Genomic DNA, 24,199 nt, shown 5'->3' on the forward strand with positions numbered 1-24,199 from the left:
GGGTGAGTGTGTCAGGGTGAGGGTGAGGGGTTGTGAGGGTGAGGGTGAGGGAGGGTGAGGGTGATGGGGGTGAGAGTGACAGGGGTGAGAGTGAGGGTGTGTGAGGGGGCGAGGGGGTGTGAGGGTGGGGGGATGTAAGGGGGTGAGGGTGTGTGAGGGTGAGCGTGTGAGGGTGAAGGGGTATGAGGGTGAGGGGGTGTAAGAATGAGGGGGTGTGAGGGTGTTAGGCTGAGGGGATTTGAGGGTGAGGGTGTGTGAGGGTGAGGGATTGTGAAGGTGAGAGGGTGTGTAAGGATAAGGGTGTGGGGGGTGTGAGGGTGAGGGTGTGTGAGGGTGAGGGTATGTGAGGGTGAGGGGGTTTGTGAGGGTGAGAGGGTGTGTGAGGGTGAGGGGGTGTGAAGGTGAGGGGGTGCAAGGGTGAGGGTGAGGGTATGTAAGAGGGTTTGTGAGGTTGAGGGTGAGAGGGTGTGTTAGGGTGAGAGGGTGTGTGAGGTTGAGAGGGTGGGTGAGGGTGGGTGAGAGAGTGAGTGAGGGTGAGGGGGTGTATGAGGGTAAGGGGGTGTAAGGGTGAGGGTGAGGGGGTGTGAGGGTTAGGGGGTGTTAGGGTGAGGGTGTTGAGGGAGGGTGAGGGGATGTGAGGGTAAGAAGTGTGAGGGTGAGGGTGTGTGAGGGTGAGGGTGTGAGGGTGTGTGAGGGGGGTGAGGGTGTGTGAGCGAGGGGGTGAGGGGGTGAGAGGGTGTGTGAGGGTGAGAGGGTGTGAGGGTGTGAGGGTGTGTGAGGGTGAGGGGGTGTGAGGTTGAGGACGTGTGAGAGTGAGGGTGTGTTAGGGTGTGGGGGTATGTGAGGGTGAGAGTGTGAGCATGAGAGGGTGTGGGGGGTGCGGGGGTATGAGGGTGAGGGGTGTGAGGGTGAAGGGGTGTGTGAGGGTGAGGGGGTGTGAGGGTGAGGTCGTGTGAGGGTGAGGGGGTATGAGGGTGAGGGGGTTTGAGGGTGAGGGTGGGTGAGAGGGTGAGGGAGGGTGAGGGGATGTGTGAGGGTGAAGGGATGTGAGGGTGGGGTGGTGAGGGTGAGGTGGAGTGAGGGTGAGGGTGTGAGGAAGGGTGAGGGGATGTGAGGGTGAAGGGATGTGAGGGTGATGGGGTGTGAGGGTAGTCGTAGTAGTAAGCATACTTTTATAGCGCAACTAACACCCAGAGGGTATCCTGGCGCTTTGACTCATACTGACCTAGCCCACACAACAGAAGGAATTATACATCCCTAGGAAAAAGATGGAATTTCAAGACTTTCGTGAATGAAGCAAGATTGTCAATGCTCCTTAATGTTAGCGGGAGAGAATTCCAAAGTTTGGCTGCAGTGTGTCCAAAGGAACGGCCACCCATTCGAACCCTTTGCATTCTAGGCACCGCCACTAGATAGGCTGATGAGGACCGTGAAGATCTGGCTGGGGCGTACCAGGAAAAAAGCTCTTGTACCCGTACAGGCCCCTGACCATGAAGGGCCTTGAAGACAATGCAAGATGCTTTAAAATCAATACGCTGAAGGATGGGCAACCAGTGCAGATCCTTCAGAGCTAGAGAGGAGGAGGCCGAGCGCAATCGGGAAAGGGCCAGCTTAGCTGCCATATTCTGAATGCATTGCAGCTTGCCGATCAAACAGCCAGGGGCACCCAGCAACAACGCATTACAGTAGTCTAATCTACTAAGGCTGATGCTGCACACTACCTCTGGTCTGACTAAGGTCGGAAGCAGGGGAAGAATTTTACGCAAAGAACGCAGTAGCATCATACAGGTGGCAACAGTTTTATTGAAAGAGGCATCCAGCTGGAGATTGGGTCCAAACAGGACGCCCAATTTGCGCACGGAGTCTGTCGCCGCCACGGTGCCCTGGAAAGAAAGTGGTTAGAAATCCGCTGGCAGAGGACGAGGGGTGCGGTCCAAGGAGCAGTATAGTACCTCCGTTATAGCGCTATTAAACTGGAGTGAATTTAGGTGCAGCAAGTTCGCCGTGGCTGTCATACACTGATGAAAAGTCTCCTGTGACACAGCATCCCTGCCTTCAAAGGAAAAGATAAGCTGAGTATCGTCAGCATAATTCACAACTGAGATACCAAATGATTTTATCAGCCTGACCAAAGGGCGAAGATATAAATTAAAAATGATAGGGCTTATAGCTGACCCTTGCGGCACCCCTTGCCCCACTATCCTGGGGGCAGACCTAAAAGGTGGCAAAGCCACTACCTGGTGCCTCTCATGCAAATAGGAGACCAACCAATCCCGGGCCAGGTCTGTCACCCCGGCTTCCTCTAGTCTGCTGATGAGTATTCCATGGCTGACCGTATCGAACGCGGCCGACATGTCGAGCAGCACTAAAAAGGCTGCCCGACCAGAGTCGACACGCGATCGAAGGTCATCCTGCACTACCACCAAAGCAGACTCGGTGCCATGACCAGAGTCGACACGCGATCGAAGGTCATCCAGCACTACCACCAAAGCAGACTCGGTGCCATGAGCTGGCCGGAAACCAAACTGGGCCACATCCAGGCAGTGATTGAATTCCAAAAACCTGGACAGATGTTTTGTGACCAGTTTTTCAAGGATCTTAATGGGGTATGGAAGCAACGATATTGGCCGGTAGTTCGCCACACATGTCGGGTCCAGAGTAGCCTTCTTCAAAAGAGGGGAACCACCGCCAGTTTCCAACACGCGGGAACTGTAGCAGTGCTAAGCGATTGACAGCACATGGCATGAAGAGGAGGAAAGATTTCCTCCTGAAACACCTTCCAAAATCTATGGGGGAGCGGGTCCATGGGCTATCCTGAAGACACACTATTAGCCAGGATACAGAACTCATCAAAAGAAGGGGAGGGAAAACTGTCTAACTGTACCAGCCCTGCCACTTCCGCATCAACCTCGGCAATAGGTGGCAATACCGAAGCGGATGGAGGCTGACCGGTGGTAATCGGGTTAGATAAACCGCTAAGGATGGTAACGATCTTATCCTCAAAGGCCGCCGCCAGATAGTCACATAAGGACTGGGAGGCCGGAATATTATTAGTAGCACAAGCAGGATGCGAAAGATCTTTAACAATCTTAAAAAGAGTCTGAGATTTGTTCACAGCATGTATTAGCGTCTCGTCCAGAAACTTGGCTTTAGCGCACTTGATTTGCATTTTATAGTCCAAGAGGGCCTGTTTAAAGAGAGCTTTTTCTTCTGCTAAGTACTGCTTTTCCTCCAGGCTCTTTCTGCCTGCTTGCATCTCAGCTTTAGCTGAAGGAGATCTTCAGTGTACCATGGCATGGCGGGTGTAGGCCTATCTCTTCATTTCCTCAGAGGCGCAATTTTGTCTAAGGATTCGGTAATCATTTGGCATAGACTCACATAACTATCTTCTACATTACCTCCCAAAGTAAAGACACCTGCTAACAAGGTCGGAAGGCTGGAATGTTTCAACAACCTAGACCATTGCCTGCTAACTTTACCAGTTCCTATACTGCCTTCCCATGTAGTGCCAGCAGGGAGGGATAGGGAAAAATGGACAAGAGCATGGTCGGTCCAACATTGAGGGAAAATACCTCTAATTCTGACTTGAGCGTCATTTGCAAACACCATATCAAGGACATGTCCCTTTAAATGAGTCTGAGATAGTACTAATTGCTGTAGATGGATATTACCACAAGCCTGGCACAGTTCCCGGTAAGCAGAATCCAGGGGCCCGTCTGGCCACATAATAAAGTCCCCCAACACTAGCAGCCTAGCGGGGGTATTGGACAGGTCATATAGGAGATCTACCAATTCCGGAAGGGCTGATAGAACATTTCCGGCAGTCTATAACATAACAATCCAGAATGCAGAGCTCCCCCTTGGCCATTTAAGGAAAAGCCCATAAGTTCGAAGCCTTGAACTTCCTTAAGCTCCAGCTGAGAGAGCGCCAAGGAATCCCTAAAGATAAAGCCTACACCCCCGCCTCTATTCCCGATAAGGGGTTTATGTTTGATTTTATAACCCGAGGGACATGCCAGGCCTAGTTCCACAATACTATCGGTTCTAGTCCATGTCTCTGTCAGAAATAGCACATCTTGTTCATATAATTCAATAAGGAGTGCAATTTCCATATAATGCTTGCTGAGCGAACATTCAGCAGACCACAGGATAATGTCCCCGGGTGGTTATTAATGGTATCACGCTGGTCTCTTAGATTGGGGCATAAGTCGAGTTGCAAGAGCTCTTCTCTATAATACACTATATGGGAGGGGGAAGGAGTAGAAGAGACAGCATGGCTGGCGCTGGTCGCGATCCGTTCGCGAACGGGCGCAAACAAGCTTACCTCTGGCGCACCTCCGGCGCGCCAGCGGCGCCACCGCTGTGCACCGGCGCTGCATGCCTGAGGGTTAGGCATCCTTAATAGCCGTAAATGCGGAAGTCCTCCAAGGGAAGCTCTAGCCCCCAACCAAGATGGCGCCCGCAAATCAGCACCAGCCTGGTCTCCCTGACCCAAAATGGCGGCCTAAATAACCGCGATGTGGTAGATCACGAGCCCCAGAACGACCTGAAGCGCCCTAAATCCCGCAAAATACGGGGTGTCAAACGATTATGATGCAGGTAAGGTTCTAAACTAAATTATCACCCCCAAAGAAGTGGCAGTGGAAAATACGCGCCTGAATTACAGGTCAGCAGCGCAGTGACGCAATGAGTACGAGTTGGTTAAAAGTATTAAATACACAGCAAGAGGCAAGAAGTGCGTGCGTGCTGCAGTCAATAAGATGAGGATGAGTGTGGGTGAGGGTGTGTGAGGGTGAGGGTGTGTGAGGGTGAGGGTGTGTGAGGGTGAGGGTGTGAGGGTGAGTGAGGGTGAGAGGGCGGTGAGGGTGAGGGGGTGATGGTTTGAGGGTGAGGGGGTGTGAGGGTGTGAGGGTGAGAGTGTGTGAGGGGTTGTGAGGGTGAGTGTGTGAGGGAGGGAGGGTGAGGGGATGTGAGGGTGAGGGTATGTGAGGGTGAGAGGGTGAGGGTGTGTGAGGGTGTCTAAGGGTGTGTGAGGGTGGGGGTGTGTGAGGGTAAAGGTGTGAGGTTGAGTGAGGGTGAGAGGGTTGTGAGGGTGAGAGGGGGTGAGGGTGAGGGGGTGGGATTGTGAGGGTGAGGGGGTGTGAGGGTGTGAGGGTGAGGGTGTGTGGGGGAGGGGTTGTGATGGGGAGGGTGAGGGAGGGTGAGGGTGACGGTGTGATGGTGATAGGGGTGAGAGTGAGGGTGTGTGAGGGTGTGAGGGTGAGGGGGTGTGAGGGTGAGGGGGTGTGAGGGGGAGGGGTGTGAGGGTGAGGTGTAAGAGGGTGAGGGTGTGTGAGTGTGAGAGGGTGTGTGTGAGGGTGGGGGGTGAGAGGGTGAAGGGGCGTGAGGGGTGTGAGGGTGAGGGGGTGTGAGTGTGAGGGTGATGGTGGGTGAGAGGGTGTGTGAGGGTCAGGGTGAGAGGGTGTGAGAGGGTGTGTGAGAGTGAGAGGGAATGTTAGGGTGAGAGGGTGGGTGAGGGTGGGTGACAGGGTAAGTGATGGAGCGGGGTGTATGAGGGTGAGGGGGTGTGAGGGTGTGAGGGAGGGTGAGGGGATGTTAGGGTGTGGGGATATGAGGGTGGGGTGATGTGAGGGTGAGGGTGAGGGAGTGTGAGGGTGAGGGGGTGTGAGGGTGAGGGTATGAGGGGATGTGATGGTGTGTGAGGGTGGGGGTGTGTGAGGGTGAGGGTGAGTGAGTGTGAGAGGGTTGTGAGGGTGAGGGGGTGAGGTTGTGAGGGAGAGTGAGGGTGTTTGAGGGTGTGTGAGGGTGGGGGGTGTGAGGGTGTATGAGGGTGAGGGTGAGAGGGTTGTGAGGGTTAGGGGCGTGAGGGTATGAGGGTGAGTGAGGGTGTGTGAGGGTATGTGAAGTTGAGGAGGTGAGGGTGAGGGTGTGAGGTTGAGGTTGAGGGAGGGTGATGGTGAGAGGGGTGAGGGTAACAGGGGTGAGAGTGAGGGTGTGTGAGGGTGTGAGGGTGAGGGGGTTTGAGGGTGAGGGGGTGTGAGGGTGTGAGGGTGAGGGTGTGTGAGGTTGAGGGTGTGTGAGGTTGTGTGAGTGTGAGATGGTTGTGTGAGGAGGTGTGTGAGGGTGGGGGTGTGAGAGGGTGAAGGGGTGTGAGGGTAAGGTAGTCTGAGGGTGAAGGGGTGAGGGGATGTGAGGGTGAGGGGGTGTGAAGGTGAGGGTGTGTGAGCATGATGGTGGGTGAGGGTGGGTGGGAGGGTGTATGAGGGTGAGGGTGTGAGAGTGTGTGAGGGTGGGGGTGTGTGAGGGTGAGGATTTGTGAGGGTGAGAGGGTTGTGAGGGTGAGGGTGGTGAGGGTGTGAGGGTGAGATAGGGTGTTTGAGGGTGTGTGAGTGTGTTTGACAGTGGTGGTGTGTGAGGGTGAGGTTGTGTGAGGGTGAGGGTGTGAGGGTGAGTGAGGGTGAGAGGGTTGTGAGGGTTAGGGGTGTTAGGGTATGAGGGTGAGTGAGGGTGTGTGAGGGTATGTGAAGGTGAGGAGGTGAGGGTGAGGGTGTGAGGGTGTGTGAGGGTGAGTGAGGGTGTGTGAGGGTGAGGGTGAGGATGTGAGGGTGAGTGAGGTTGGGCCACAGTATTGTAATTTGGCAGCGATTAGGTTAGCATTAGCGGAAGCCATCCTGCATTAAGAGACTATCTTGTCCGTTTTGTGGAATTGTTGGACAGACCTCGTGAAAGGCCCGTGCTCTCCCTGCACGAGAAGGCCCGAACACCGGCTCTCCCGGTGTTCCCCGAAGAACCACCCCTGCAACCCACCGAAGCAACCCGCAACCCGTCCCCAACGGGACGCCTGCTCCCGAACCTCCCAGCATCGGCTGTCCCGGGCCCCGTCAGCACCATTGCCCCGGCCCAGCCGCCATCTTGGACACTGCACCACGAGGCCGCGTGGCCTCAGTTCGACCCCAACCCTGAGGGGTGTGAGGGTGTGTGAGGGTGGGGGTGTGTGAGGGTGAGGGTGAGTGAGGGTAAGGGTGAGAGGGTTGTGAGGGTGAGGGTGGTGAGGGTGTGAGGGTGAGATAGGGTGTTTGAGGGTGTTTGAGGGTGGTGGTGTGTGAGGGTGTGTGAGGGTGAGAGGGTATGTTAGGGTGAGATGGTGGGTGAGGGTGGGTGAGAAGGTGAGAGAGGGAGCGGGGATGTATAAGGGTGAGGGGGTGTGAGGGTTGAGGGAGGTTGAGGGGATGTTAGGGTGAGGGGATGTGAGGGTGAGGTGATGTGAGGGTGAGGGGGTGTGAGGGTGAGGGTTTGAGGGGTGTGAGGGTGTGTGAGGGTGGGGGTGTGTGAGGGTGAGGGTTTGTGAGGGTGAGAGGGTTGTGAGGGTGAGGGTGGTGAGGGTGTGAGGGTGAGATAGGGTGTTTGAGGGTGTGTGAGTGTGTTTGACAGTGGTGGTGTGTGAGGGTGAGTTTGTGTGAGGGTGAGGGTGTGAGGGTGAGTGAGGGTGAGAGGGTTGTGAGGGTTAGGGGTGTTAGGGTATGAGGGTGAGTGAGGGTGTGTGAGGGTATGTGAAGGTGAGGAGGTGAGGGTGAGGGTGTGAGGGTGAGTGAGGGTGTGTGAGGGTGAGGGTGAGGATGTGAGGGGGAGTGAGGTTGGGCCACAGTATTATAATTTGGCAGCGATTAGGTTAGCATTAGCGGAAGCCATCCTGCATTTAGAGACTATCTTGTCCGTTTTGTGGAATTGTTGGACAGACCTCGTGAAAGGCCCGCGTCCTCCCTGCACGAGAAGGCCCGAACGCCGGCTCTCCCGGTGTTCCCCGAAGAACCACCACTAAGGCCAAAAATCTGGGGGTGAAGTGGGAAGACAGCCTTTCCTTCCTACCCCACATCCAACAGGTAGTCGGAGGGTGCTTAAGCAAACTGAGGAATTTACGGAAATTTCTCCGGCTCCTCCTGGAATCATGCTGAAAACCGGTACGGTAATCCATGCTACGGTCACCTCTAGGCTGGATTATGCCAACGGCCTCTATCTTGGCCTTCCAAAATACCTGATCCAACGGCTCCAAACCGTTCAGAACACGGCGGCGAGGCTGATAACGCACATCCCATTTAAACAGCATGTCTCGCCGCATCTGCACAGGCTACATTGGCTACCGGTAGCAAGTAGGATTAAGTTCAAGGCTCTGTCGCTGGCGTTCAGAGCCCTACATGGAACATGCCCTCTCCTTCGCTCAAATTCCCTGCTTCAACTTCGCATCCCACGAGTCAGACGGGCTCGTTTGGGGGGGCAGGACCTTTTCAGCCAGCACGGCGAAGCTGTGGAACACGCTGCCACCGGCCCTGCAGCGGGCTCCTTCAGAAGCAATCTTTAGGAGGTTGTTAAAAACCTGGCTTTTCCAGGGATAAACACCTTTCCTTTCCTCATTTTCGCTGCCTCTCCGCTGCTCACTCAGCGCCGGGACACCTCTGGTTGAGCTAACTGCACGCGCTCTACAACATTCTGTATTATTATTATTATTATTGAGGGTGAGGGTGACGGGGTGTGAGGGTGAGGGGGTGAGGGTGGGTGAGGGTGTGTGAGGGTGAGGGGTTGTGAGGGTGAGTGAGGGGGTGTGAGGGTGAGAGGGTTGTGATGCTGAGGGTGTGTGAGGATGGGGGTGTGTGATTGTGAGGGTGTGTGAGGGTGAGGGTGTGAGGGTGAGGGGGTGATGATTTGAGGGTGATGGTGTGTGAGGGTAAGGGTGTGAGGAAGGGTGATGGGATGTGAGGGTGAGGGGGTCTGAGGGGGTGTGAGTGTGTGTGAGGGTTTATGAGGGTGTGTGAGGGTGAGGCTGTGTGAGGGTGAGGGTGTGAGGGTGAGTGAGGGTGAGAGGGTTGTGAGGGTGAGGGGGTGATGGTTTGAGGGTGAGGGGGGGTGAGGGTGAGGGTGAGGGGGTGTGAGGGTGAGTGAGGGTGAGGGTGTGAGGGTAAGGGTGTGAGGGAGGGTGGGGGGATGTGAGGGGATGTGAGGGTGAGGGGTGAGGGGGTGTGAGGGTGTCTGAGGGTGTGTGAGGGTGGGGCTGTGTGAGGGTGAGGGTGTGTGAGGGTGCGAGGGTGAGTAAGGGTGAGAGGGTGAGAGGGATGTGAGGGTGAGGGGGGTGAGGGTGTGAGGGAGAGTGAGGGTGTGTGAGGGTGAGGAGGTGAGGGTGAGGGGGTGGGATGGTGAGGGGCTGTGAGGGTGAGTGTGTCAGGGTGAGGGTGAGGGGTTGTGAGGGTGAGGGTGAGGGAGGGTGAGGGTGATGGGGGTGAGAGTGACAGGGGTGAGAGTGAGGGTGTGTGAGGGGGCGAGGGGGTGTGAGGGTGGGGGGATGTAAGGGGGTGAGGGTGTGTGAGGGTGAGCGTGTGAGGGTGAAGGGGTATGAGGGTGAGGGGGTGTAAGAATGAGGGGGTGTGAGGGTGTTAGGCTGAGGGGATTTGAGGGTGAGGGTGTGTGAGGGTGAGGGATTGTGAAGGTGAGAGGGTGTGTAAGGATAAGGGTGTGGGGGGTGTGAGGGTGAGGGTGTGTGAGGGTGAGGGTATGTGAGGGTGAGGGGGTTTGTGAGGGTGAGAGGGTGTGTGAGGGTGAGGGGGTGTGAAGGTGAGGGGGTGCAAGGGTGAGGGTGAGGGTATGTAAGAGGGTTTGTGAGGTTGAGGGTGAGAGGGTGTGTTAGGGTGAGAGGGTGTGTGAGGTTGAGAGGGTGGGTGAGGGTGGGTGAGAGAGTGAGTGAGGGTGAGGGGGTGTATGAGGGTAAGGGGGTGTAAGGGTGAGGGTGGGGGTGTGTGAGGGTGAGGGTGTGAGGGTGTGTGAGGGGGGTGAGGGTGTGTGAGCGAGGGGGTGAGAGGGTGTGTGAGGGTGAGAGGGTGTGAGGGTGTGAGGGTGTGTGAGGGTGAGGGGGTGTGAGGTTGAGGACGTGTGAGAGTGAGGGTGTGTCAGGGTGTGGGGGTATGTGAGGGTGAGAGTGTGAGCATGAGAGGGTGTGGGGGGTGCGGGGGTATGAGGGTGAGGGGTGTGAGGGTGAAGGGGTGTGTGAGGGTGAGGGGGTGTGAGGGTGAGGTCGTGTGAGGGTGAGGGGGTATGAGGGTGAGGGGGTTTGAGGGTGAGGGTGGGTGAGAGGGTGAGGGAGGGTGAGGGGATGTGTGAGGGTGAAGGGATGTGAGGGTGGGGTGGTGAGGGTGAGGTGGAGTGAGGGTGAGGGTGTGAGGAAGGGTGAGGGGATGTGAGGGTGAAGGGATGTGAGGGTGATGGGGTGTGAGGGTAGTCGTAGTAGTAAGCATACTTTTATAGCGCAACTAACACCCAGAGGGTATCCTGGCGCTTTGACTCATACTGACCTAGCCCACACAACAGAAGGAATTATACATCCCTAGGAAAAAGATGGAATTTCAAGACTTTCGTGAATGAAGCAAGATTGTCAATGCTCCTTAATGTTAGCGGGAGAGAATTCCAAAGTTTGGCTGCAGTGTGTCCAAAGGAACGGCCACCCATTCGAACAATACTATCGGTTCTAGTCCATGTCTCTGTCAGAAATAGCACATCTTGTTCATATAATTCAATAAGGAGTGCAATTTCCATATAATGCTTGCTGAGCGAACATTCAGCAGACCACAGGATAATGTCCCCGGGTGGTTATTAATGGTACCACGCTGGTCTCTTAGATTGGGGCATAAGTCGAGTTGCAAGAGCTCTTCTCTATAATACACTATATGGGAGGGGGAAGGAGTAGAAGAGACAGCATGGCTGGCGCTGGTCGCGATCCGTTCGCGAACGGGCGCAAACAAGCTTACCTCTGGCGCACCTCCGGCGCGCCAGCGGCGCCACCGCTGTGCACTGGCGCTGCATGCCTGAGGGTTAGGCATCCTTAATAGCCGTAAATGCGGAAGTCCTCCAAGGGAAGTTCTAGCCCCCAACCAAGATGGCGCCCGCAAATCAGCACCAGCCTGGTCTCCCTGACCCAAAATGGCGGCCTAAATAACCGCGATGTGGTAGATCACGAGCCCCAGAACGACCTGAAGCGCCCTAAATCCCGCAAAATACGGGGTGTCAAACGATTATGATGCAGGTAAGGTTCTAAACTAAATTATCACCCCCAAAGAAGTGGCAGTGGAAAATACGCGCCTGAATTACAGGTCAGCAGCGCAGTGACGCAATGAGTACGAGTTGGTTAAAAGTATTAAAAACACAGCAAGAGGCAAGAAGTGCGTGCGTTCTGCAGTCAATAAGATGAGGATGAGTGTGGGTGAGGGTGTGTGAGGGTGAGGGTGTGTGAGGGTGAGGGTGTGTGAGGGTGAGGGTGTGAGGGTGAGTGAGGGTGAGAGGGCGGTGAGGGTGAGGGGGTGATGGTTTGAGGGTGAGGGTATGTGAGGGTGAGAGTGTGAGGGTGTGTGAGGGTGTCTAAGGGAGTGTGAGGGTGGGGGTGTGTGAGGGTAAAGGTGTGAGGTTGAGTGAGGGTGAGAGGGTTGTGAGGGTGAGAGGGGGTGAGGGTGAGGGGGTGGGATTGTGAGGGTGAGGGGGTGTGAGGGTGTGAGGGTGAGGGTGTGTGGGGGAGGGGTGAGGGGATGTGAGGGTGAGGGTATGTGAGGGTGAGAGTGTGAGGGTGTGTGAGGGTGTCTAAGGGAGTGTGAGGGTGGGGGTGTGTGAGGGTAAAGGTGTGAGGTTGAGTGAGGGTGAGAGGGTTGTGAGGGTGAGAGGGGGTGAGGGTGAGGGGTGGGATTGTGAGGGTGAGGGGGTGTGAGGGTGTGAGGGTGAGGGTGTGTGGGGGAGGGGTTGTGATGGGGAGGGTGAGGGAGGGTGAGGGTGACGGTGTGATGGTGATAGGGGTGAGAGTGAGGGTGTGTGAGGGTGTGAGGGTGAGGGGGTGTGAGGGTGAGGGGGTGTGAGGGTGAGGGGTGTGAGGGTGAGGTGTAAGAGGGTGAGGGTGTGTGAGTGTGAGAGGGTGTGTGTGAGGGTGGGGGGTGAGAGGGTGAAGGGGCGTGAGGGGTGTGAGGGTGAGGGGGTGTGAGTGTGAGGGTGATGGTGGGTGAGAGGGTGTGTGAGGGTCAGGGTGAGAGGGTGTGAGAGGGTGTGTGAGAGTGAGAGGGAATGTTAGGGTGAGAGGGTGGGTGAGGGTGGGTGACAGGGTAAGTGATGGAGCGGGGTGTATGAGGGTGAGGGGGTGTGAGGGTGTGAGGGAGGGTGAGGGGATGTTAGGGTGTGGGGATATGAGGGTGTGGTGATGTGAGGGTGAGGGTGAGGGAGTGTGAGGGTGAGGGGGTGTGAGGGTGAGGGTATGAGGGGATGTGATGGTGTGTGAGGGTGGGGGTGTGTGAGGGTGAGGGTGAGTGAGTGTGAGAGGGTTGTGAGGGTGAGGGGGTGAGGTTGTGAGGGAGAGTGAGGGTGTTTGAGGGTGTGTGAGGGTGGGGGGTGTGAGGGTGTATGAGGGTGAGGGTGAGAGGGTTGTGAGGGTTAGGGGCGTGAGGGTATGAGGGTGAGTGAGGGTGTGTGAGGGTATGTGAGTTGAGGAGGTGAGGGTGATGGTGTGAGGTTGAGGTTGAGGGAGGGTGAGGGTGAGAGGGGTGAGGGTAACAGGGGTGAGAGTGAGGGTGTGTGAGGGTGTGAGGGTGAGGGGGTTTGAGGGTGAGGGGGTGTGAGGGTGTGAGGGTGAGGGTGTGTGAGGTTGAGGGTGTGTGAGGTTGTGTGAGTGTGAGATGGTTGTGTGAGGAGGTGTGTGAGGGTGGGGGTGTGAGAGGGTGAAGGGGTGTGAGGGTAAGGGGGTCTGAGGGTGAAGGGGTGAGGGGATGTGAGGGTGAGGGGGTGTGAAGGTGAGGGTGTGTGAGCATGATGGTGGGTGAGGGTGGGTGGGAGGGTGTATGAGGGTGAGGGTGTGAGGGTGTGTGAGGGTGGGGGTGTGTGAGGGTGAGGATTTGTGAGGGTGAGAGGGTTGTGAGGGTGAGGGTGGTGAGGGTGTGAGGGTGAGATAGGGCGTTTGAGGGTGTGTGAGTGTGTTTGACAGTGGTGGTGTGTGAGGGTGAGGTTGTGTGAGGGTGAGGGTGTGAGGGTGAGTGAGGGTTAGGGGTGTTAGGGTATGAGGGTGAGTGAGGGTGTGTGAGGGCATGTGAAGGTGAGGAGGTGAGGGTGAGGGTGTGAGGGTGTGTGAGGGTGAGTGAGGGTGTGTGAGGGTGAGGGTGAGGATGTGAGGGTGAGTGAGGTTGGGCCACAGTATTGTAATTTGGCAGCGATTAGGTTAGCATTAGCGGAAGCCATCCTGCATTTAGAGACTATCTTGTCCGTTTTGTGGAATTGTTGGACAGACCTCGTGAAAGGCCCGTGCCCTCCCTGCACGAGAAGGCCTGAACACCGGCTCTCCCGGTGTTCCCCGAAGAACCACCCCTGCAACCCACCGAAGCAACCCGCAACCCGTCCCCAACAGGACGCCTGCTCCCGAACCTCCCAGCATCGGCTGTCCCGGGCCCCGTCAGCACCATTGCCCCGGCCCAGCCGCCATCTTGGACACTGCACCACGAGGCCGCGTGGCCTCAGTTCGACCCCAACCCTGAGGGGTGTGAGGGTGTGTGAGGGTGGGGGTGTGTGAGGGTGAGGGTGAGTGAGGGTAAGGGTGAAAGGGTTGTGAGGGTGAGGGTGGTGAGGGTGTGAGGGTGAGATAGGGTGTTTGAGGGTGTTTGAGGGTGGTGGTGTGTGAGGGTGTGTGAGGGTGAGAGGGTATGTTAGGGTGAGATGGTGGGTGAGGGTGGGTGAGAAGGTGAGAGAGGGAGCGGGGATCTATAAGGGTGAGGGGGTGTGAGGGTTGAGGGAGGTTGAGGGGATGTTAGGGTGAGGGGATGTGAGGGTGAGGTGATGTGAGGGTGAGGGGGTGTGAGGGTGAGGGTTTGAGGGGTGTGAGGGTGTGTGAGGGTGGGGGTGTGTGAGGGTGAGGGTTTGTGAGGGTGAGAGGGTTGTGAGGGTGAGGGTGGTGAGGGTGTGAGGGTGAGATAGGGTGTTTGAGGGTGTGTGAGTGTGTTTGACAGTGGTGGTGTGTGAGGGTGAGGTTGTGTGAGGGTGAGGGTGTGAGGGTGAGTGAGGGTGAGAGGGTTGTGAGGGTTAGGGGTGTTAGGGTATGAGGGTGAGTGAGGGTGTGTGAGGGTATGTGAAGGTGAGGAGGTGAGGGTGAGGGTGTGAGGGTGAGTGAGGGTGTGTGAGGGTGAGGGTGAGGATGTGAGGGGGAGTGAGGTTGGGCCACAGTATTGTAATTTGGCAGCGATTAGGTTAGCATTAGCAGAAGCCATCCTGCATTTAGAGACTATCTTGTCCGTTTTGTGGAATTGTTGGACAGACCTCGTGAAAGGCCCGCGTCCTCCCTGCACGAGAAGGCCCGAACGCCGGCTCTCCCGGTGTTCCCCGAAGAACCACCCCTGCAACCCACCGAAGCAACCCGCAACCCATCCCCAACGGGACGCCTGCTCCCGAACCTCCCAGCATCGGCTGTCCCGGGCCCCGTCAGCACCATTGCCCCGGCCCAGCCGCCATCTTGGACACTGCACCACGAGGCCGCGTGGCCTCAGTTCGACCCCATCCCTGGGCCTGGCCGGGCCCCGACATTGAGGCACCACCCTCCACCCAGGAGGTGAAGAGACCACTTGGCAGGTCAATGGGAGAGAAGAGTGTCGATGGCTCTCCCCCGCCAGGTGCCGATCGCCCCCGGCCTCCCCGGGCGCTGGCTCCACCCCCCTGCTGGGTGTCTGGACTCCCTCATCCTGGACCTCCCGACCTCCAAGCGCGAGGGTCCGGACATCAAAGGGGGCCAGACCTATAACTGGGGCAGTTCCAGAGCAGGAAGGCAGTTGTATCCTGGAGTCGAGAGACACCTTGAAGAACTCATCCTTGACGGACTGCTGGCGCTGCCGTAGCCCTGTCTTGTGAACTACCTCCGAAGCCTGCTGGCGCTGCCGCGGCCGTCTGCAACCTGCACCTTCGTTGGGACCTGCTGGCGCTGCCGCGGCCCATTCTTGTGAACCATCGCTCTTGCCTGCTGGCGCTGCCGCGGCCCTCTGCAACCTACACCTTCGTCGGGACCTGCTGGCGCTGCCGCGGCCCATCCTTGTGAACGATCGCACCTGCCTGCTGGCGCTACCGCGGCCCTCTGCAACCTACACCTTCGTCGGGACCTGCTGGCGCTGCCGCGGCCCATCCTTGTGAACTATCGCTCATGCCTGCTGGCGCTGCCGCGGCCCTCCTCACCGAGACTTGTCATCCTAGCCAGCTGGCGCTGCCGCGGCCCGACCTACCAGACCTCCGAGCTCGAGGATTGTGAGCTCCCCTCCTGCCACACCTGTACCGGACCCGTACCAAGACTGTCCCGCTACCCTTTCCCCTACAGAGACTAGAATTGAGAGGACCCTCGTGTCCCGACCTCACTGTATCGCTGATAACCTTGCTCCAAGAATCGTATATAAAGAGTGTTGATCTCATCCTTGTGTGGTGTCCATCTGTGGGGGGGCAGTTACGCATCTGTACGATCGCTGGAGACGGCCCCCACTGGAGGCCTCTCCCCCTGTGCTCGGCCGACCCTCCGGGTCCCCGTCTAACAGGAATCCATTTTGTATTTCTGTCACCCATTTTGTTTGCCATGTGCTAGCCATGTGACTTCAGGAATCCCAAAACAGTATCTCAGGAAATACCCGCATCCCAGACACTATGTGATGAGATAGCGTACTTCTTTGAACAGAAAATATTCAATATCACGAAAGACTTCCCTCAGATTAAGTTGGGTGATCCAGAGTCAATGGATATTACCCATATTACTGACTCCCACTTAACATGCTGGAAGACCCTTGCCCCGATTGCCCTGGAGGACTCCCTCCAGGCCATATCATCAATTAGGTCAGGATCCCCGTTTGACCCTTGTCCTCCAGCATTGTTAAGAACTATACAAGAGGAGGTCGATCCTGTAATAAATTCCATCATTAATTCATCTTTCCAAACGGGGGAGGTCCCTTCCCACTGGAAAGTGGCAGCTGTCAGGCCACTACAGAAAAAGGCATTACAGGACCCCACGGTCCTATCTAACCTATGACCTATTTCCCTTCTTCCAGCCTTATCTAAACTGTCTGAAGCCTGTGCCAATAAACAGCTCACGGCTTTCCTGGAGGAGAAAAACATTCTGCATCCCAATCAAGCTGATTTTAGAGCACATCATTCCACAGAGTCTGCTCTGTTCTTTGCAACAGAGACCATACGAGCTGCATTGGATTAGGGAAAGAGGGCAATCCTGATTCTACTAGACCTATCTGCAGCGTTCAACACAGTGTCCCATGCTATCCTGTTACACCGTCTATCCAGTGCGGGTATAGCGGGCACCGTGTTAAAATGGTATAAAGGGTCTTAGGAAATTCTTTGATTACCTTCCCATATCAGCCAGACGCACAGTCGCAGTAGCACTAATTACATCTAGACTGGACTACTGCAATAGTCTGTATGCAGGGGCAAATAAATCGGCCCTGCACAGAGTGCAGATAGTCCAGCATGCGGCGGCAAGATTAGTACTTAGATGGCCACGGAAATCTTCGGCCTCTGCTGCGCTGGATGCCGTTCATTGGCTCACAATTCAGAAGCCTATTTTGTTTAAAGTCCTGACGATTGCCTATAGGGCCTTCCATATGCAAGGCGCATTGTACCTCTGCAAAAACTTTAAGCGATAAGATCCCATGTGGGAATTGAGATCCGCTACAGCCAATCTGATGATAGTTCCGAAATTCAGATTGGCGACAAAGGGAGGAAAATCCCTGGCGGTAATAGGTGCAGAGGCATGGAACAAACTGCCCTACCAACTTCGCACGATTACTCCCGAACAAAAGTTTAAGAAATCCCGTAAAACATGGATTTATAGCCTGGAAGACTCAGTACGCAAAGTTCTAGTGAGAACCTGCTCCCTGGTTGAGTAAAGGAGAGCCGTGACCATCTCGCAGCTGCACGAGTCAAAGCGCCAAGATGCTCCTTGGAGTGGTAGTAGCGCTATATAAATGCATATCCTATCCTATCCTATGTGCTCTGTCCTACCTTTATGTTAACTGCTCTTGAAATCTGCCTAGAGATGAACTATATTCAGCATCTTCCACCTTCGCACATGCTCAGATGAGCTTGCAGTCTGTAACTGTCAGGATGTGTTCACCATAATTAGCAACTGTTAGCTCCTCCCACTTGTTGACTGTGCATTTTCTGTATGACCTTATATGTACCTAAAACCAGCATGTTGTACTTGTACTGCCTTCATTTGAGCCCCTGTGTGGGTATAAAAAGTCCAAGCTCCTTCCATTCAGTGTGCTACTTCATACATTACCGAAGCATGTTGTGTGAATGTAGTTCCACCTCATGAGGTTTAATAAATCTTGTATTTTCTATTCCAGTTTCTCTGCCAACTTCTTCCTATTGGTCTGAGGCCTCTGTGCAGAGAAGGGTGAATCCCTTGCACTGGTAGACCTTGCTGAGGCTCACCACCATAAATTTGCGCTTCCAACGTGGGGCTCATCGGCGACTCGGATGCCCGAAGGAGTGGTCGAGATGAAGGATTGGAATCTCACTTTGGACGCGATCGCTGCCTGAGGAGACCTGAGTCTTGGCAGCCACAGCTTTTTCCCTTTCTTTCTGATCTGACCATCCAGGTGGTGCCGGTCCTTGACTGAGATCTCTTCTGTTGATTCGCCGTGCAGTGACCATTTGGTCGATTTGAGAACTTGGCAGTTGGAACCTGGACACCATTTGATTGGTAAGAGGCACTTGCTGTTGGTTTTTGATGCCTTGGATTGGTAAGGTAGTTTAGTAACACTTACTGCGGCTTTTTGATTTGAAGGTTTGGCCAATATTAGTATTTTTTGTAAGGTATATATGAATTGCAATTTATATAGGCAGGTAATGAGGAGCTTTTTTTCTATTAGAATTTGTTTGAACGGCGCAACGTACGAAAAGTAACTTAAGCACTACTTTGATTATAATACTGCATATTTTGCACTTGTTTTTGGCATGCCTGTTTCCAGCACACTTCGTAGGATGTGTTGCTTTTGTAGTGGTACCAGTTTGAGACTCGATGAATCACAACCGGCCCCCCCGGAAGGGGACGCCTAATAGGGACATGTATATTAAGTATGGTATTTCTTATATAACGTACAGCACGTTATGGAATAAATATACTCGTAAAGATCCTGAGTTGCGTTAGCCTATGCATGGGTCATTTCATTTGCGAAAGATTCAGTATGTGGAGCACCAAATGTTCAGGTGAAAGGCTAGGCAAGATATTTTTGACTGTGTGAGAATGTGGGAGACAGAAGTGCGTGAACGAATGAAGCGTGAGCAAGCGTTGATTTAAAAAGAACAACGTAAGAGCATTCATGCAAAAGCATTGGAAATGAAAAATAGGGAAATTAAAGAAATTAAAGAGAGGGAAGATAGGGAGCATCATTTACAGGTAAATGGCCAATACGCTGTTTGTAGACCTCTTTATCCTATTCTTAATAAACCCCAAGATGATTCTCTCTTATTAGATTGTCGTTCACCTCCGTATACTCTTCCTTCTGCTCCTTATGAGTCGGATGAGGACTCTCCTACAGACCAGGACAAAGCTTGAGAAACTCGTTCGATGCTATCTGCTAGGCGTGCCTCTGACATTAGATCTGCTGCGCGTTAAGCCGTTCACAGTACTGCCACTGCTTCTGAACTTTTAGATAGTATAAAAGATTGGCAGGAAAGGGAGCAACTATACTTTAACAATACATTTGTCGCAGAGGTTATTGAACGGTCCAGGAAATATTCGGTGGAAATGGAGCCCGATGATGTAGCAAATGATTGTAAACAACTGTGTGAAGGTCTTTTTGTCTTCTCCCAGGTGGCGCTTTGTTAAACTTCGTATTGAAGCAGCCCGTTTGCGAGAGGAGAAAAAGGCAGCAGACGCAGCTGCACAAACATCCCAGATCAGCATGGCACGAACTTCTACTTCTGAAACAGACAAGAATGTTGTAAATAGTGTGAAACCCATGCGGGAGGCCGCACATTTATATGTTCCTCTTAAAGGAACGGGTACAAGTGATGATAAGACTTCTACAAATGGAAAGGGATATTTTATTTATAATTGGGTTTAAACTCTTTGGAATAGAGCAGATGTCATGGCTCTTAAAACTGCATTACCTGATCCGCGAAAGAATCCAGCAGCCTTTTAGGAGGAAGTTGAGGGTGCTATTACCTCTTGTACTATGACTTTGCCTGATATTGATCTGTTTTTAGACTAATATTACCTACCACCTTATATGTGGAGAACTGTGTGTAAAGTTGATGATCATGCGACATTTGGAGCATTATGGAAAGATTTAGAGCAGTTATATGAATACAGAGAACCTGCACAGAAACCGTGTCAGTTCATTTTAAATCTTCCGGCAGCTATATTAGTTAAGTTAAAGACGATTATTCCCCCTAAAAAGATAGATTGGAGACTGTTAGCGTCTTGCAAGCAAATGGTAGATGAATCAGTTTCTGACTTCTTCACACGCTTTGAAGAAGCATTCAATGATTTTAGTGGCCAGTCATTGACAGATGACACAGGTAGTCATCTGTTTGTTGATAAATATGTTGCTAACCTTTTGCCAGGAATAGCTAGTTGCCTAAAAGCCAGTGAGAGTTCATGGCCTACCTCTTCTCGGGTTTCTCTTTTGACTATGGCTCAGTATTATGAGCACCTGGAATTAGAAGCGAAGGGAAATGAGGATAAAAAGACTGAAGAGTTGAAAACAAAAATTTGGTTTTCTCAGGCTTACGTCCGCCTTCTAGAGGTAATGATAGAGGTGGACGTGGATCTTATGGTTCGTAATTTGCTTCCTATACTCGTTCGAATTTGTCTGGTGACCAGTGTGCGTACTGCAAGAAATTTGGACATTATATTTCTGATTGTCCAGTACTCCGTGCTCATCAGAGTTCACGTGGTCGGGGATAAATGAGAAATCGTTCAGGATATTCTGGGCCTAGAGGAAGCATGAATGATCGTGCTAGGTTTGATGCTTATACTCGTGGAAAGGATGGGTTTAACACTTTAGATAGAAGGAACCAATATCAAATGTCCGACTATGTGCTGTCTCATTTTCAAGATTCTGCTTATGCATAGGATTGCCTAGGATGGGGTAAGGAATCAGTTGAAGTTCCAGTTGATCAGAGGGGTCCCTATGTTACAGCACATGTTTTGGGTTCTACTGATCAGTTTCTGGTTGATACAGGAGCTACTTGTAGTGCCTTGTCTAAACACTTGGTTCCTAGGGCTCCCCTGTCTGGCTTAACTATTACATGGATAGGTTTCGATGGAACACCTTCCCTTAGCCCACTGTCACAACCACTTGCATTCCATGTTGATAAGTTTGCTGTTCCATGTCCGTTTTTGCTCTCTCCAAACACACCAGATAATATTGTGGGTCTTGATATGCTCAAATATTTCAGGGCTTTGATACGATGTTCTCCAGAAGGAGTACGGGTTATTTTGAATGACAACTACCCTGTGATTGAGAGATCATGAATTGTTAAAGAGGACATTGCATTAGCTTCACTCCCTGGTACTTTGTGGGCTACTTCAGACACCGATGTAGGGCAAATGATTATTCCGCCAGTGCATATTAGTGTCAAGGAGGGTGCTTCATTTCCAAGACTGCCTCAGTATAAAATTTCTCGAGAAGGAGAAGAAGCACTCACATGCATTGTACATGATTTGATTAAAGTGGGGGTGGTGGAAGAAGTTCCTTACAATGTTTGCAATAGTCCAATTCGTCCTGTTTTGAAAAAATATACTGATCATAGGATTTACAGATTCATCATTGATTTGAGAGAAGTTAACAAGATTGTAGTACTGCAGTACCCTGTGATTTCTGACATAACGACATTGCTCAGCTTATTACCTCCAACAGCAACTACATTTTCTGTAATTGATTTGAAGAATGCTTCCTTCTCAATTCCTATTCATCCTGATAGCCAATATTTGTTTGGTTTCACTTTGAATAATCGACCATACAGATTTTGTAGAGTACCTCAAGGGTACACTGAGAGTATGAGTATTTATAGTCAAGCCTTAAAACGACAACTTGATTTGTTTACTTTGTCTGAAGGAGTGGCTCTCATACAATATGTTGATGACATCTTGTTGGCAGCCGATACGCCTGAGCAGTGTGAAAAATTTACTTTGTCTTTACTATCTTTTCTTGCTACACACAACCATAAAATATCACGAAAGAAATTGCAATATTGTAGACCGAAGGTTACCTACTTAGGCCACCTTCTGTCCAAGGAGGTTCATGTACTGACACCAGATCGCATTCAAGCAATTTTAGACACATTAGTACCTTCCACACAGAAAGATGTCCGTGCATTTATTGGTTTGACTTCATTTTGTTGGCAATGGATATATTGGTTTTTTTCACATATTGTTAAACCCCTGCTAGCGCGTTTGACTAAAAACACTCTGATCCCCCTTCCATGGACAGATGAATGCCAAAATGCTTTTCGTCAGTTAAGACAAGCTCTTTGCTCTGCACCAGTATTACTCACACCAGATTACACAAAGGCTTTTACACTCTATGTACATGAGAAAGATGGGTGTGCATTGTCAGTTTTAGTACAAACACAAGGTGACAAGCAGCGTCCCTGTGCATTTTTTTCAGCAGTTCTTGATCCTGTTGCTCATGCATTGCCTGGGTGCTTCCGTTCAGGTGCAGCGACAGCTGTGTCCATACGTCAGAGTGAAGGGATAGTTTTGTCAAACAAACTGTTGGTGCTAGTACCTCATGCAGTTGATGCCCTTTTGAATCAGACTAAGACAAAACACCTAACTAGTGCTCGCCTGACAGGATATGAATTGACAATGTTAGCACCTCATATTACCTTAAGGAGGTGTGCAACACTCAATCCAGCTACTTTGTTGCCATATCCTGTGACTGAATCTCAATCAAAAGAGCCTCATGATTGTATATTCCTTACTGAGGAACAGACAAAGGGTTGCATCAATTTGCAAGATACACCCCTTTCAGATGTAGATGAGGAACTGTGGCTTGATAGGTCCTATTTGAAGTTACTAGATGGCACGACCTCAGCTGCATATGCAATCACGACACTTGAGACAGTAGTGGAAACAGCTTGCACACCATAGAAGTCGGCTCAAGCAGCTGAACCAATAGCTTTGACACGAGCGTGTGAACTTAGCACTAACTTCTGTGTCAACATCTACACAGATAGCCGCCATGCTTTTGGAGGGGTTCATGATTTTGGCCTACTCTGGAAGGAAAGAGGCTTTCTAACATCAAACGGGATGCAGAGAATGCACAGAGAATTAGTGCATCATCTCTTGACTGCACTTACATACCCAAAGAGAAATGCTATTATGAAGTGTAGTGCACATAAGAAAATCATTGACTAAATAGGACAAGGCAATGCCCTTGCAGACCGCGTAGCCCGTGAGGAAGCGATGCAGCGAAGCACTACATCCATGTACGTAGTGAAATCACAAGCTGAGCGTTGGCATGATGCTAGAGAGGAAGTATTGGATATACAGAGATCTGCCTCTGTGGAAGATCTTGAGCAGTGGTCTAAAGAAGGAACATTGGATGATTAGGGTTGTTGGCTCAACAAAGACATGGATAAATGGAAATTGCCTGCAGCCTATTTACAACCTATGGTTCAAATGGCACATGGGCTGGCACATGTTGGAGCTATAGCAATAACTAAATTGCTTACGCAAGTTTGGGAGAATCCTGAAATTGCCAGCACAGCCAAAAGAGTAGTACAGTCCTGTTTGATCTGTTGGCAGTATGATCATGGAAAAGGGACACAGACTCCTACAGGAGGGTTTGCTACACCAACCGTGCCTTTTGATGTTTTGCAGATGGATTACATCCAACTTGAACGCTGCAATAATCTCAAATATGTCCTAATGGTGGTATGTGCCTTCAGCAAATGGATAGAGGCATACCCTACAAAGGATATTACTGCTCTCACCACAGCAAAGTTGCTTCTAAAGAAGTTTTTCCCTAGATTTGGTGTTTGTAAGCTTTTATAGAGTGACAACGGACCTCATTGTATTGGGCAAGTTGTTGAGCATGTCCTGAAAGGATTAGGGATCAAACAGAAATTCCATGCAGTCTTCCACCCGCAATCAGTGGAAAGGTACAACGCTACTTTAGAATTGAATTTGGCAGAAATACTGGCTTCCATGTATTTGAAGTGGCCAGATGCATTACCCTTGGCATTGCTATCCATAAGATCGGTGCCACATTCACGGTCTGGCCTTATCCCGTATGAAATTGTATTTGGAAGGCCAATGAACATTTGGTGAGCTCCTAAGCCACGCCCCATACATGATGTTCCTTGTGTTCTGATGAATGATTATTTGGCACAGTTAGCCAACTGTTTGATCTCTATTCATCAACAGGTTCGAGAAGCGCTTCCTGACAGATCTACAAGTGAGGCCCATGAACTCTGTCCTGGCGACCAAGTGATGGTCAGGTCTTCTATAGATCGAACAGCTTGGAGCTGAGGTGGCGAGGACCGGAGCAGGTGCTCCTGCAACAAGGACAGCAGTTCGAGTGACGAACAAGAATAACTGGGTCCAAGGCACACACTGCAAACGTGTGTTGCCTGCCTTGGTGGAACCTGCTGTATTGACCGACCATCGAGAGATTCTGGAGATGGAGAAAGGTCAAGCTATCTCACCTGACGAATCTGCGGAAGTCTTCCTGGACTACACGATTCCTGGAGCATCACGATACCACTTGAGACCAAGGAAAGAATCTGCAGTGCTGAAAAAAAGACTGTTTGAGCCACCGCCCTAGGTTACTGAAACAGAGAGCCAATGTGGCAAGGGGGGGGATCAGTCCTGCGTAGTCTAGTGAGACCCGTCTTGGCCCGTGGTGAAGAAATCAACGGCTGCCCAGGGATAAGAGCTCCAAAGATTGTTTCAATGAGTTTTTAGAAAGATCAATTATAGCTGTTGCTAAAATGCATAACAAAAGTACTGTTTGTGCTGTAGGGTTTGTTGTTGCTCTGGTGGTTATGGCAATAATCACCTGGTTTGTTCAGAAAGTGGCTCCTGCTCGACAGCTTTTTTTGCCACTACTACAGCGCCAGTGGAACATCATTACTTTACGCTTCCCTACCATGAGCAGAAGCATCGACAATCCTACCTAAATTATACATTCATCCAGATGTTGCATCA

Source organism: Lissotriton vulgaris, chromosome 4_2 (genome assembly GCF_964263255.1).
Source record: "Lissotriton vulgaris chromosome 4_2, aLisVul1.2, whole genome shotgun sequence".
Lineage (NCBI taxonomy): Eukaryota > Metazoa > Chordata > Amphibia > Caudata > Salamandridae > Lissotriton > Lissotriton vulgaris.